Below are 16,243 nucleotides of genomic sequence, written 5' to 3'. Positions count from 1 at the left end.
AACATATTGTCAATGAATTAACCGTTCTAAAACAAAGGACACAGCACGAACAGACAGAACGTGTAAACGGAAACATCATATCTTGATTGACCTGAAACAGTCACTGAAAACCACGAAACGTAACAGTTTCTAAAAAAAATTGCTTACAAGGGGGAGGTGGTAAATCATTTGTTTATATTTGCTTAACCAGTAAGGAGAAAGTCTACTAAAATAACTAAAAATGTGATTACCCAATACTTGAACATCTCTATCTCATGGAAGAAAGTAAATTAGTAGATCGTCACTGCGCCTCGAAGAAACGCTATGTGTTAAAACCACGACTTTTCAGGAGAAGCAAAAAACATTCCACTCTTAAAATTTTGCCAAAGATACACGGAAACACTTGAAAAATATAGTAAAATGGTTCTGCGTATATTATGTACTGGACATTGTTGTAACTTGCCTCAACAATATTTTATTAGTACTTTTGTGTTTACGTAGCGCATGTCGAGTCTATCTTTTGCGCCTTTATAGGCACATAGAGGATCAATATGTACATGAATAGAATTTGAAGCCTTTAATGTCAATCTATTATTTTTTTAATTGTTGTGGCGAAACAATTGAATAATCACTTGTCACATTATAAGGGATACTGCCTGGCAGTTTTGAGGTTTATTTGCACGGCATAGCTCATTTTCAACAAAAATGTTACATAGCGGTTCTTCGAGGCGCAGCGACGATATAACACTCCTTTTCATTTTAAGCATTTCAAAGATTCTCTTAATTTTGTAGCGTCCTGGATTTTCATTTTTTAAATATGTCAATCCTAAAGTTACCTAGATTCAAATTGAGAGTATGGATCAAATCTAACTCGTTGTCCTAAAGTGTTGTTCTAAACTGTTGTTAATTTACTGTTGTCCTAAACAACAAACAACAATTTAATAAAGAATGTAATCCAAGTTTCGTACATAGCAGTACTGTATATTTCGATCCAAATAAAATCTGACCTTTTATCAAAGAAGCAAAGAGTCAATATCAGCCGACTATTATCCACCATAAAAAGGGACCTCATTCATAACACTATCCTGCGATGGTTCTGTTTTCCAACATTTGATGATGGATTCTAATGTTTCTTGGTACGTTTAATCCAAAGAGAGCCTTAGTTTGTTTCCATAACGTCAGGCTTATTTGCAAATGGCAATGTGCCACATGTAGTATATGTCGAAAAATACCACAAATATGTAACTTAATGACAGTTTGATCATCCATATTATCTTAAGATCACCACACACGACCCACTGACAATCGTCATACTTCATTTTCTGAAGCACAAATTGTAAATTTTCGTGTCATTCTTGTAACTGAACAGAACGTCCTATGGGTATTGACGCATACCTATTTCTGTTGTGAACAGGCCAACTGCAGACTTCATTTCGACGAATCGGTGAATAATCTCCAATCAGTGCTTTCGTACGGAATGTTAAATGTCTGATAAGATCCACACATATCATTGCAGAATACTAAGTCTCGTTCCGAAAAGTCTGGAAGAAATTGTTGTTCTCTGTGCCTGAACCATTACAACGAATTGCCAGTTGCGAGTAAATTATTTTCTTTCAACCTGGAACCAAGCAATTGTGCCTCCTCGTTGGTGAGATGTAAGTCGCGAATCACATCGCTCAGTTCTGAATGTGTAAATGGTTTGCACACGTTCCAGGTTGGTAAGCTCGTCGTTCTCGTCGGTGTCTTCACGTAATTCACTTTGAGAATCATCTACGCAGGTAAATTCTGGTTCCATAGCCACGTCTGGACCATGAAGGATAGAACATGACGCCGGTGGCACATTTGGATAGACCTGGATAGACAATGTTCTTTTTAGTCATGATGTTGAAATCCTAAACACTGGTTGAACAAAAGTAACAAGTCATGATGTTGAAATCCTAAAGACTGGTTGAACAAAAGTAACAATCAGGACTGTGATTTTGTGGCTCGCGTCAGACCATCGAAACGCCAAATCTGAAAGCTTTTGGCTCCCTGTTGACCATTGTCTTTGTCCTTCAACAGACGTATAGCAAACATAGTGGAGTCCCAAATTTTGTCTTGATGTCCTACTTGTACACCGAAATACAGAAGATACACTTGCCTTATGAGCGTTGTTATCTGATTTTTTGTCTTGTCAACAAGAACTAATCACAAATGTAAACAAAAAGGAGTCTCCAGACGTTTTACAGCCTCTTGATGCCAATGGAACACTATGTTCGCTGCTCCGCCAACACACACACATTTGATCACGGAGGATATGTACGTACAGTTGCACCAGCACTATCAGTTGCAGGGTACAATGTCTTTAATGCCGCAAGTACTGCCATCTTCCGGTTTATGTCGCCAACGATTAGTTTTCATTATAAACAAACAGATGACACCATTTCCTGTGTCTTGACATCGGTCTGTACGTCTCATATTTGTGATGTTTTCAGTTATAAAACTCATTGTGACACATTGCAATTTGCAAACAATTCTGACGTGATGGGCAAAACCTAAGGTCATTTTTGCATTAAGTACACCAAGATACATACGAATCTAGTGTAGAAAAACATGAGACAACCTAAATAATGCAGGCCTGTGTAATGAGTGCAAGCTGATTATTGTCCCTCACAAAAAGAGTGAATGAATTAAGAAACAAATTAGTTGGGTAATGTACAAAGCTGTCAAACACTAGAAAAGTTTAAAAGCAAACCGACTGATCTTCGCTGCGGAAAGTAACAGTATAAAAGTGGACTTATACTAAATGATGCCCACCAGAAAAGAGCTGCTTAAAGAGGAATCGATCACCAAACAACAGAAAATGCCTACTATGCACGCAAAATTGATGGTATTCTACAGAACAGAAATAAAGAGCTTAAATCATCCCTAGTTTTAATGACGATTTTGGTCCTTTATTTTTGTTCTGTACTTTATAACAGTAATACAAATTTTAACGTTACAAAAAGAAAGTAAGAATCATGCTCAATTAAACAGCAATTAAATGACTTTTAAAGTTCTGTCTTTTAAGAGTTTAAAGGTAACTATTTAACGAGTTTCCGGTCTTTATATCTGATAGCAGTTATGTTAGTTTAGCAGCTACTACAAAATGATATATCACGGACTCGAAGTATTGTACAAAAGAGTACAATCACGAATTCTAATTTCAAAGCGAGATTAACCGTTTAATTACAATTTTGGGCAAAAACTTAAACCCAAATATACTACTTACCATAAATGCCGCAAGTTACTCCCAATTGAATGCTATTACGGCTACACAGAGGAAAAAGCAAATACTCAGTTAGGTATAATTTAATCCAAACACAGTGCTCAGTATAAACCCTGAAAACGAACTTGAAAAATGTAATCTCAAACAACGATGAAAGAATAAATTAGAAATAACCGAAGAAACTTTCAGTAACTTAGGGTTGTAATATGACCCGATTTTAATGGGTACCACCCGATTTTCAGGTCCCATATTCGTCTACCGCTTGATCATCTCTTAATCACGAAAAATACCCACTTTTTTGGATTGGAGATTTTATGCAATCGAGACTTTTTAAAGAAAATAAAAGATAGTGATATATATATATATATATATATATATATATATATATATATATATATATATATATATATATATAAAGTGAAATATTGATACACATTTTCGTTCAACCCATGAATGCTAATACACAATCTCACGGGTGCGTATTTCTTAAATGAGCATTCTGCCCAGTTCAGCTGAACAAGTCTATGTATTTACCTAGTCTATGTGTTCACCTAGTATTTATACATTCAGAAATGATTACAAATTGAACTACGATATGCTTAGCATTTTGTTCAGATCAGACTCATTGTTAAGATTTTTCTTTTAAAATATTTACGCTGTATTTTACATATATTGTGAATCCATGGTAATTTTGTATGTTAGTACGATTTCAGTATCAGTCTTTGAAAATGATTGGAAATTTTATGAGAGATGGACCAAGACTCCTAAATATGTTTACCTTTGTTATAATAAAAATTTAAGACTTATTTTGTTTCTCAGAAGGAAAACCGTATGAACAATATCTGCCATATATCGCTTCCCTTTTTTTTAAAAAAAAATTGCTTTACAAATACCCTTACAATTACAGATATCTTACTGTAATACTTACTTTCCAATCCGAGACTCACATTTTGTTGAACTTCATAAAGTATGAAAGACAAAAACTAAATTTGTTTTACTTAAGTTTGGTTAGAAAACTCCATTGGAGACGTTACTTAACACAGAAATAACTAAAGGATGGTCGGAAGAATTCCAGGTCAGTATTTGTAATACACAAGTTCACATCAGTACTTACGGTTTCGAATTCTCCGCTTTTCTAATTTTAAAATATGGCAACCCTCTCTAAACTCAATCACGACGACTGCATTTTCTGCTCAACTCGACTCTCAATACCCTCATAACGACGAATACCATTTCAGACCTGAACTGTCATTGCGGAAAGCCATGTGGCCGTAGCAAACCACGAGCGCTCTTCACGTGCTGCGACGTCCTTTGGCCTTGACTCGGAAACAACACTTTTAAATCTTTAGTTTTTTCTAATCAACACAAACAAACATTAAGTAATAAGTAATTTCAAATTGGCAAAATGAGTATGTTAATAAGATTTTTCTCATAATAGTGATCAAAGTCGATAGTTAATTTTATTAATATCACAATTAAAGTTTTTAAAGGAAGTCATTTTTTAGTCTACTCTCTTCTTGAATACAGGGTTTTTTCCTAAGTGTGGCATTCTGCTAAAGGTCTTCAAAGCAAAACTTTCAGGGAATGACCCATTTGCCACATATTACTGTACATATGATGGAGCTCGGCCCTCAAGGGCTAACCATGGGAAACAAGCAACTTACGGAGAATACTTGGTTACATCCAGAGTGTTTTCTGTTTCGTGCCAGGGAAAGTTAAGACGATAACACAGGGCTGCAAATTGAAAAAAAAGTTTTTTGATTAATAGAAAACTCAATTCTTTGTTCCTAGCTGATTACGAATAATAAATTCGTTTTTCCCTGTCACGCGAGGTTTTCTTACAAATCAATGTCAAAATTTGGGCCTTCTTCCGTATCAATACTGCTTTATTATACCTTTTTCTTATCCTCTAGCAGACTAGAGAGCTTATTACACTAAATAACTTAACATGTTTTGTTTAATGTGAATGTAGACAGGCAAAAAATATAAAATTATTTTCATAAGTCTGGGACCAAGAAGTTCAGCAGATTCTTTAGACAAATTTAGGCCCTTAACTGTATCATTGAGCTGGCTTTGAGTGAGTGGTATAGGGTCACGAGATCCACTAGGGAAGTTGTAAAGTTTATCTTCTATTTCACTACCTTCCACTGAATTATTGTACCAACTACAATCACTTACAAACTCAAGACTTGATGGAGGTGTCGGAACAGTCTGGGCCGTGCAGCACAGGTCTCATTGCAGAGGGAATATTGGGATACACTATCTTTGTCTTGTTTCGAGTATTGTGTCCTACAATTTCACAGGAACAGAAGTAGCAATCGTCGCTGTGGTTTCTGGGCTCTCTCCACACCATTAGCATTGCGAATGGCATAGATGACCGCTTTCCATTGCTCCAGTTCCGTAACGCTTCCACACAAGATCTACACACATTGTGTGGAGCCCACGATTTGTCTTGATCTCCAAGTTTTATATGGAAGTATGTGAAATATGCTCTTCTTCAAAATCTGTAATTTTCTGTCCCTGTTTGCGTCGAACAAATCCATCACAGATGTAACAAAATACATCCAGTCTTTCTTACAACCACGAGATGCCATTGCAACACAGCCTTCAATGAATTTGAAAACAAAACTAACGATCACGGTCATGGTCACGGTCACGGTAATTTTGGAGTTGTGAGTAGAGTATCGGGCCGAAGCCCCTGACTCCATGAGTTAGATGGTATAAGAGATACATGCAACAGGTGCAGGTGGTTGGTTGGGTAGTACTATTGTTTTGTTTGGTGTGATAGGCTACATCGGCAACTGTGGCAGAGTAGCTGATGATGACATCAGTACGAACGCTAGGAAGATATTAAATGCGTGGCGTGCGATGGACATTTCGTACAGCGAATTCGGTGCCGATGTTAGCTATTGCTGGATTAATGTGTCTGGGTAAAGTACGCCAGAATTTACTGTGGAGATGTCGTAGTAGTTCTCTAATAGTAGGGAGCTCTAAATCTTCCAGAATCTGTCTGTTTGGTGTATATCTGTCGTGACCAGTGATTATGCGACCAGCTCTAGTTTGCACACTTTCAAGTGTTTGAAGATGACTGTGTGAAGCGTGTTGCCAGGCAGGGCAAGCATATGAAAGAGTGGACAGGATTATCATCTTAAGTATGTGAACACGGACCTCATGCGAAAGTGAACTGCAGCGAAAGATGGGATATAACGCTCAGATTTTCCGTAAAGCTCTTTGCTTTATATCAGTGATGTGTGTGGCGAACGTTAGCCCACGGTCTAAAGTCACTCCCAAGTATTTGGCGTGGGTGGCGTGAGGAATGTGTGCGTCCTCATAGATAAGATGTCGAGGGGCGCAGTCGCGTCTTCTACTGTGGATGACAGCACAACTTTTGTCTGCATTTACTTTAATCCTTCAACGTCTTGCCCATTGTTGAAATCTTGTTAGTTGACGTTGCATATATATGTAGCATTGTGCAAGGGAGCTACTGGTCGCGAAAAAGGCAGTATCATTGGCGTACGTTGCGAGAAAGCTATGTGGTAGTGTCGGTAGATCTGCTGTATACAGAGTATACAAAAGCGGTGAAAGTACAGCGCCCTGTGGAACACCTGCTTTGATTATCCTAGAGGAGGATTTGGCACCATCAACAGACACATGAAATTTTCTGCCAATGAGGTAAGAACGAAGTAAATGCAGAAGGCGATCCGGAAGACCTTGGGTGTACAGTTTATATAATAGCCCTGCTAACCAGACTTTATCTAATGCTTTTGAGACATGCAGATATACACCAATGGTGTGTTGCTTTCTATTGAAAGCTACAGTTAAATTATCTACGCGTACTGGTTGCGTAGTAGTGCTATGTTGTGCACGAAACCCAAACTGATGAGATGGTATGAGATCATTATTGAGTACATGCTGTCTCAGCCTCCAGAGTAACACACGTTCAAATAATTTACTTAAGTGTGACAGAAGACTGATCAGCCTATAGTTTTCCGGGAGCAACGGATTTTTTCCAGGTTTGGGGATGGTGATGATACGTGCTTCCTTCCAGGTCTTTGGGAAGTAGCATAGTTCAAGGATGGCATTAAATAAGTAGGTTAAGAAGACCAGTAATTTCCTTGTGGAGTGTTTTAGTATCTCAGTTCTAATCCCATCAGACCCAGATGCTGTCCTTGGCGGCGGACGTTTGATATGTCTTTCTATTTCCCGAGGTGTTACTAAAGTTATATTATCGGTAGGGCTTTGTTTGCTTATGGTATATAATGTGGTTCGGATGTGCTGTTTGAAATAAGGATCAAGAATTGCTCTATTGGGCTGGAACTGTTCTTCCAAAGAGTGGGCGAAAATATCCGCTTGCGACTGAGGGTCTTGAGTCAGTCTTTGAGGTCCGTGAATTACTCTAGCTTTTGAACCGTTTGTAGTGCGTTGGAAGGACTTGGAGTACGTCCAGATTTTGCGATCATTTACTGTGACATTTCGAAAAATGTCTTCCCAGTATTGTTGGTTTTGTCGCATAGTTAGCATCTTTAGCTTTGCACCCAGTTTGTCCCATAGCGTCTTATATGCTGGATGTAATGTGTGCCTAGCCCAGCGTTTTAGATGGATATACAGTTGTAAATGAAAACTGTCGCATTGACCGGTTTGGGTTGAAGAGATTTTGATGGTGGTGCTCGCTGCCTCTGCAGTACGAAGTGCTAAGGTGACGTGAGAAACTGCTTGTTCGATGTCCTCAATAGTGGCTGGTCTATCTCGTAGATCGATCATACTCTTTAATTCCTGTTTAAATACATCCCAATCAGTTTCTGTTGTTTTGATGAGAGGAGTGGTATGTGCGAGGCTGCGGTGTGAAACGTGGAAAATGACAGGATCATGATCAGAGTCTAAATCCGAGATGACATAGGGATGTACAGTAAAGGGTACATCTTTTCAAACAGCGACATCAAGAACATCGGGTTGACCACCGAATTTTGGATGGTAAGTCGGGTCTCGTGGAGCACAGATAATGAAATTAGACGTTAGGATATATTGGTGTAAGGCGTCCCCTGAGTTGTTAGGTTTAATTGAGTGACAGTCGCCATGCTTAGGGTGGTATTGTTATCAACCTCACTGGGAATGACTTTTTGATGATAAGTAACAATCCTACTTTCTGTCTACCCACTCTATCCTGTCTGTACACAATGTAATTAGGTAAGCGCCAGGTAGTGATTCGAAAAGTAAAATGCGTTTCTTGTACAAACATAATATCAACTTTATGTTGGATGAGAAATCTAATAAGTAGGTGTTTCTGCCCTTCGAGACCATCTGCATTCCACGTAGCAAGAATAAGGGAGTGATGGAGAACCTTGGATTTAGAAGCAGCCATCGTCAACCATTTCTGCTATAGTTTCGATTACAACTGCAGCCTTAGAAGCTGAATCAAGTGCTTGTCGGAATCGTGTAATCCCACGTTTAATATGAGTTATTATTTTACGGAAAGGTAATTCCTTGAGGAAGGAAAGAACGGACTTTAAGTCCAGATCTTCTTTAGAGTTCCCTAGATTGAGTGTAGAAGTTGACTCGATGTTGGAAGAGACAGGAGCTTCAGGATCATTATCTGTAGCCATTGGCTGGTTATTAACAGAAGTGGTAATGGAGGTTTTCTCTGCCGTTGGTTCTTGTAAATTTTTCTTGGGTGCTTCTGGGTGTTTCTTCGGCTGCTGTGCCGGTAATTTTAGTGCTTCAGAGTAAGACTTATATACCGGGCAACCACGGTAATTTGCCGGGTGATCCCCCTGACACTTTGCACAAGTGGCGGGTGTTGATGTGTCTGGTTTACTGCAAGACTGTGTGAAATGCAGTTGTCCACATTTGAGACACCTCGGGTGAGCTTGGCAGGTATCTTGAGAATGCCCCAATCGTTGGCACCTGTAACATTGCAGCACTGAAGGAGGCTTATAGGGTTCGATCTGGACCTTGTAGTACAGCAAGTTATTAATTGCATATATCTCTTTAACAGCTGCAGTTCTCTCCAAAGCTACCAAGAACAGTGGCATCAGTATTTTCTTATTATCAGTCTTGCTTTTGCGAGACATTTGGTGGACACTTATTGGTTTGAAGCCTAATCGTGTAAGTTCTTCCTTCAGGTCATCTAATTCGGTGTCAATAGGTAGTTTACGGACAACTACCTTTATGGGCCTTTCATTTTTTGCTACTCCTGTGGCATATTCAGTTTTCGTTTGCTCACAATAAGCTTTGATAGCGTTATAGTCATATTTGGTAGCCGCTTGAAGTCGGATGCGCTCCTTATTGGGCTGAGGTAAGGGAGGCTCCTTCAATGCTCGCGACAAGGTCTTTATAAATGTATATGTGTTTGTTATTCCGTATATGAAAATCGGAGGCGGCCTGAAACTGGAGAGCTTGTTAGTCGGTGCATTGTTGTTGCTGGTACTAGTATTATCTGCTTGCTCAGGTGACAAAATATCGAACCTATTACTGGTGGGAAGAGGTGGATATTCTTGGGTGCTATTAATTATTTTATCTGCCTTGTTGAGGTTCTCTAAAGAAGGCTTTCGTCGCTTGAGTGTTCCCACTACTGTGAAATCCATATCTTCAGTGTTATGCGACGTTGATGGGTGCGATTCACTTGACTGTTTAAGTGTAGTTGTCGTTTTCGCTTTTAGCTTCGCTGGGGCGGTTGATTGTTTCTTTTTGCCTAAAGGCAGAAGAAAATCTTCCGGTTTATACGTTGATCTTATTATTTTGCCTCTGATACTAGGATTCTTGGATGATTGTGCTTTTTTCTCTGGTTTAATCGGGGTTTTCTGAGAAGCCATCTTTATTGTTAGAGTGGGGGATGGCGCCAGCTTACAAGAAGGGTAGTGGCGTTCCCAATAAATGGTATGATCTTAGAGCAGTGCTCTAAGTTTTAATGTGACAAGGTGCTTTTCCTCCGAAGAGGAAGCACTACTAATCGTTCGCCGGTATAAGTGCCAAAGTCGTCAACTATTTTCTTCCTTCAGTTATCTCTACCTCCGAAGAGGAGAGTACCAAAATAAATCGTTAAGCCAAGAGGAATAGCAAGGTCATCAACAGAAAAGATCAATTTGGTACGTTAACCTCCGTGGAGGTATTAAATATAATTTGACGGTTGTTTCCTCAGCCTCAAAGAGGCAAGTAATCCAACCGTATATAGGAAGATCGCGACTAAAATAAACCAATGGGGATAGAACGCCTAAGTGACTAGTTTATTTTTCTCCGCCAGCTACGGATACCCTATTTTTTTACCTGGTTAGAGGTAACAGGTGGCCAGTTCAAAACTAACTTTTTTTGTCGTCTACCCGGTTAAAGGGTTGCGCCCTTTCTTCGGGGAAGTGTTGTATTAGGAATGTTGAGGCTACAGAAATTGTGGTTGGTCTAAGGGGTTTTCCTTTATTCATTCATTATTTTAAGTAATTAACATATATACAATAGAGATTAGTTGAAACAGGTGACACAAAAAACTAATAATAATAACAAAGGTAATATGTGCATGGAGGCTATTAGAAATATGAAACAAGAAAATAACAAACTGTCAGTGCATGAAGGCTAAGTGCGTGAATATAATAACAAATAAGAAAAACAGTAACAGAAATTACAACTCAACGAAATAATATTTAGAAATGATGATGAAAATGAGGATGAATTGTACTGGACGCCACAACACTAGGTTCTGTTAGTGAACGGATGCTGTTATCTTCTGTTCCTGGGGCTATTCAGGAACTGATGGAGACAGAGGAGGCCCATGTTAGTTGGTTATTACTGTGCATATGATGGATAGAGGGAAGATGACAAATGGCGTGGATGATATATAGCAAAGACTTCTGGGAGTGTTGGAGCAGAGTGTCGACGTATCGTGGCGGTGCATCATTGTCTCGGTCATATCGTAGTATATCCTGAAGCATGGGGTGTCGTAAATCAAAGCGCTTCGTGATGTAACGAATGAGAAGCTGTTCTAGATGGGTGAGCAGTGGTAGAAAGTCTATAAGATCGTAGAGAAGTCTGGTTGGGCTTGGTAAGTGAATTCGATAGGCCAATCTAAAAGCATGCCGTTCCATTATAGACAATTGTTTATAAAATTTGTCGGGAGCTGCGTCCCAAGCTGTATGGCCATAGGTTAAAGTAGTCCTCATAAAAGCTTTGTAAGTGTGGAGGACAGTAGGTGGTCGTAAACCCCAGCTGGTGCCAACTAAACGTTTAAGTAGATTTAGTATGTTCTTAGCTTGAGTAACAATTTTCTTAAGATGTGGAGTCCACGTAAGCTTTGAGTCAAATATCACCCCAAGGTAAGTAAGAGATAATGTGAAAGGAACTGGCGTGTCGTCCACGTGAATATTAAATAAATTCGGATTGCGAAACACTCTGGATCGTCTACGTGGTGGTAGAAAGACTACAGATTGTGTTTTCGCTGAGTTAATACTCAGTCTCCAGACCTGACACCAACGGACAAATGTGTCGATTGCATGAGTCTATTAATACGCTGGATAGTGCGAGCTGTTGTGAGAAATGCTGTGTCATCGGCGAATTGGTAGACTTGGACGTGAGGAGTCAGTCTGAGATCAGCAACGTACAGTAGATATAACAAATGAGACAGAGAAGAACCTTGAGGTACGCCAGAATGTGTGATATGGGGTGTGATAAAGCGTTTTTAATAGAAATATATGCAAGACGTCCTGTTAAGAAAGTATTGATTAATCGTATGTAAGATATGGGCAGCATATAGTTGTGCAATTTGTATATCAAGCCAGGATGCCAGACCTTATCAAATGCCTTTTCCAAATCAAACGTAACTAAACAAGAAGGAAATCCCTTGTTGTATTGGTTATAAATAGCAGTGGCGAGTCTTAAGAGCTGATCGAGTGTACTGAAGTGCGGTCGGAACCCGGCTTAATGGATCGGCAGAAGATTGTGCATGAGGAGGTGGTCGTGGAGCCGACGAACGAGTATACGTTCTAATAATTTGCAAAGACAAGTTGTTAAATGGATCAGGCGATACGACTGTACGTCGGATGGTGGTTTCATAGGCTTAGGAAATAAAAGAACTTTAGAATACTTCCAATCGAGCGGAAAGAAGCCAGTGCGCAGAATAAAAGTATAAATATGGCTTAGAATCAGAATGAAAGAAGAAGGTGCTTGTTTTTTGAGAGCATATGTGATGGAGTCGAATCCAGGTGCCGTACTGCGTTTGGTTGCTAAAATAGCCCTGATGTCATCTGGGTCTATAGCCTGAGTAAGTGGATTATTAGGTTCCAGAGTATGGTGGTCAGAAGGCTGTAGATGAGGAGCGGTCGGATCGGCGTGACGATTGATCGAAGTTTGAAGGCGGTGTGGTGTGTGCCCTCGAGAAAGAGGAGTGAAGACTTCTTGAAAAAATGTAGCAAAAATATTAGCCTTGTCGATGTCATTATTAAGAGCTTGTTGGTTGTGAATAAGAGGATAGGATGTACGAGACGTTTTGCCAGTAAGTTGGTTGCATTTACGCCAATATTTGCTGGGATGAGTTTCTGCAGTAAAAGTATTACACGTTAAAATCCACTGTCTTTTCTTGTATGCTACAATGTAGTTGTGTGTTATTCGGAGATATTGGCGGTGTAAGCGCAGTGCCTCCAAGTTGCCACTGGTTCTATATTCACGATAAGCTCGACGTGAAGCAGAAATTAGTGCAAGATATCTTGGTGGCAAAATAGGTTTATGCGGTTGTACATAAGTAGACGGAATAGAATGTTCCGCTGCTCCTTGAATTGCTGCAGTAAGGTCAGTGATAACATGATCAATACTATTCTGCAAGGTACGTATAGTGAGTGTGCTAATGGTGTCGTCTATTGTGGATCGGTATTGATCCCAATTAGCCTTATGATATAGATACATTTTTCTAGCTGGTAAGTGATTTGACGACTTCACTGTACATTGCAGTTCTAGTTTAACAGGAACATGATCGCTGCCGATGGAATCTAGTACAGTAATGTTAATAAGATTAGAAAGAGAAGACGAGGTTATTACTACGTCAGGCGTTGTGTTGCTAGCTGGCCTCGTAGGTTGTGGCAAGATGTGAAATTCTCCTGTAGTGGAAGTTTGTATAAAATCAAGAAATTGCTGTTTGTCGCGCTGTGTTCTACTATGGAAATTCAAGTCTGCCATGATAATATAATGCCGGGATTGCGTATCAATGAAACGAAAGAAATCATAGTTGAGAATCTTTCCTGGCCGAACATAGATTGTGGCAAATGTGACTGTGCGACCCCGAAGGTAGAGAGTAGTTACATTGTATTCAGGCAGATTGAAAGTTTGAGGCATGGTAACAGTGCGGTATGGTAGACGAGTGCTAATGCCGATAGCTGTACCGCCGTATATACGGGGTCCGGACGGAGCATCATGACGTAGTAAGTTATATTTTGGTATGTAACACTGTAGATAAGGAGCCAGATAAGTTTCGTTGAGTGCGAAGGCTGAGATGTGTTCTTCCTGTAATAAATGCGTGAATAGTACTTGATGTGTCAATTTTGAGCGTATGTTCATAAATAAGAAGCTATACGTTATTATGAAAATACAAAAAATATTGCAAATGGAACCTGCCATATTAAACGTAAACTTCGATAGATTGGATTTGAAAATGAACTGTTGGTCCAGAATAGGTTGCATGGAGCTGAAGGTTAAACAGAAGTTTAGCTGCATGGATGATTTGGTTGAGAATGTGAGTGCGAAGAAACGGATGAATGTTCTGTAGACTAATCATGAGGAATCGGAGCAGATCTTCAACAGTAACAGGGTGAAGTAAAGAGTTTGCAGGTGGAGTGGGACGGTCAGCAGACCTTATTGGTGCAACAAGTTCTGGCTTAGAAGGTTCCGGTTGTGGCTTAGCTTTACATCTGTAACTATATGTTGGATGCTTTTCAGGACATGCACTACACTGTGGTGGCGCCTTTTGATTGGGGCAATCCTTCGTAGCATGTTGTAATGAGCAATAGCCACACTTATTATCATTAGTACACTCCGATGTGGGATGTGCATTATACAGTTGACATCTCTCGCATCTTAACGGAAGAGGAGGAGGTGTGCGAGAAGGTTCTACTTTGTAACGTCTTCGATAAATGTAAGCTCCAGTGGACAAAAGCTGGTCTATCAACTGTAGCTGACTGGTGAGAACCCGTACAAGATATGTTACACCGTTAGCGTTCTTTATCCGGATACACCGCTTTACAGGAAATCCTTCCTGATGTAATTCCTCATAGATTTCCTCATCGGTGAGATCTGGTTCAACTCCTCGTATAACAACGGATAGCATGGGCAATCGCCTAGGAGGAGGAGGAGTTTTACGTGCACTTGGAGTTAATGCGGAGATTTTAGCCTTTGGTCCAAAGATCTCAAATGTGGCTTTGTTTCGCACATGCGATACAAAATTTGAGTTGGTAGATTTTAGTATAATGCCTCTGCGAGTTTTAACGATTTCGCGTATCTCAGGACGAGGCACATATTTAATCAACTGCTGAAAAACTGCTCTAACGGTGTTATACTTTTGGTCATAATCTGTCAGCAGGAAGTTATATATTGGTTCTGGTTGGTGATGTGAGTTTGATTTATCGACGGAATTAGATGATGCCCAATCCATGTTATTGCTCATACTTGGATCATTAATAGATGTAACTCGCTGTTTCTTCGGATCTATGGATTGCTCACCATCCGAGAGAGATCGAGAGCGAATGCGCTGCCCTTTAGTAATGCAGTCAGCGTAAGTAGCAGAAACAGTGGTAGTAAGTCCTGACCGTACCGTTCCGGTAACAATCCGGGGTTGAGTTTTCTGTCGACCGTTTGGCCCTATATTAGCTGGAGTTTGTTGACCGAGATGCGATGAGCCGGAAGCATTGCTAAGATCCGTCATGATACGTAGGGAACCTGGGGCCGAAGCCCAAATGAAGATGCAAACGAAAAGAAGGATGATAGATGAGATTCAAAAAGCAAGCGCTTTCCGAAAGTGAAAACTTTCGTCAATCCTCTAAGTGCTCTAATTGTGTTATGCTCGCAAGTACGTGTTGCAATACTTGGTCCTCGCTGACACCGTAAGAAACACAAGAGAGGCTAGGCTTCTTGGTTTCGTATGTCAAAACTAACCTCAGAGATTAACATTTCATATATTAGGGCAAATCTAAGATTTGCGACAATTAAATATGTAATTTATTTGAAATGAGATAACAAGGTTTGATATAGAAATATTTTAAATAGTCATGCAGGCAACATGTTAGTTAATTTAATTAAATTAACTTCCCTACATTTAAAGCACATTCATCTTTACCGCCTGGATAATGCCATCACGTGCTAGCTACATCTAGCGTCAATCACTTGAATTACGCTTAAACATGCATACCGCAATCAACATATATAAATCGTGAATTGTAAGACATTTTTGCGTGATATGACAAAACTAGTGCCTGTTTCTGTTCTAGCATGTGTAAATACATATAAAACACCAAAAATTATAAAAACAACAAAACCTATGCGGCCCTGTGTAATTATAAAATTATTTAGAAGCTTCACCTTAATTATTTTTCTGTACTTCGCTATTACTAATACAAATTCATGAAAGACGGTATGGTAACCGCATTTTTTATACCTAGGTATATATAAAAATTTTAAATCCTACAAACAACACACTTCTGCTCTATTTTTAATCTGTTGCTGATATTGTGTAAAATATTTACTGCAAGGAAACAGTTTATTAAATAATTTATTAATCAATATAAATGAAATTATAATTTTTACATAATTATCAATTTTAAGGGAAGAAAATGAAATGGTCAATGTGAAATCAGTATGCTGTTGAAGGGGGAATGAAAATCTAGTATTCTTAGGATTTATATACAAAAAAAAAGCAGTACAATTTTATCTTTCATATGCCTTTCAGGTGTAAAATATTTATGTAGCAAATATTCTGGTGAGTCTTCTTGTAATAGATATATGGGTGGACGTCGTACTGTATGCTACGTCAAAATCTACGAAAATGATTTTGGAAAA

This window comes from Thermobia domestica, chromosome 9 (genome assembly GCF_964235325.1).
Source record: "Thermobia domestica chromosome 9, izTheDome1.hap1.1, whole genome shotgun sequence".
Lineage (NCBI taxonomy): Eukaryota > Metazoa > Arthropoda > Insecta > Zygentoma > Lepismatidae > Thermobia > Thermobia domestica.
The sequence above is the reverse complement of the archived record's forward strand: the minus strand, read 5'-3'. Positions refer to the sequence as shown.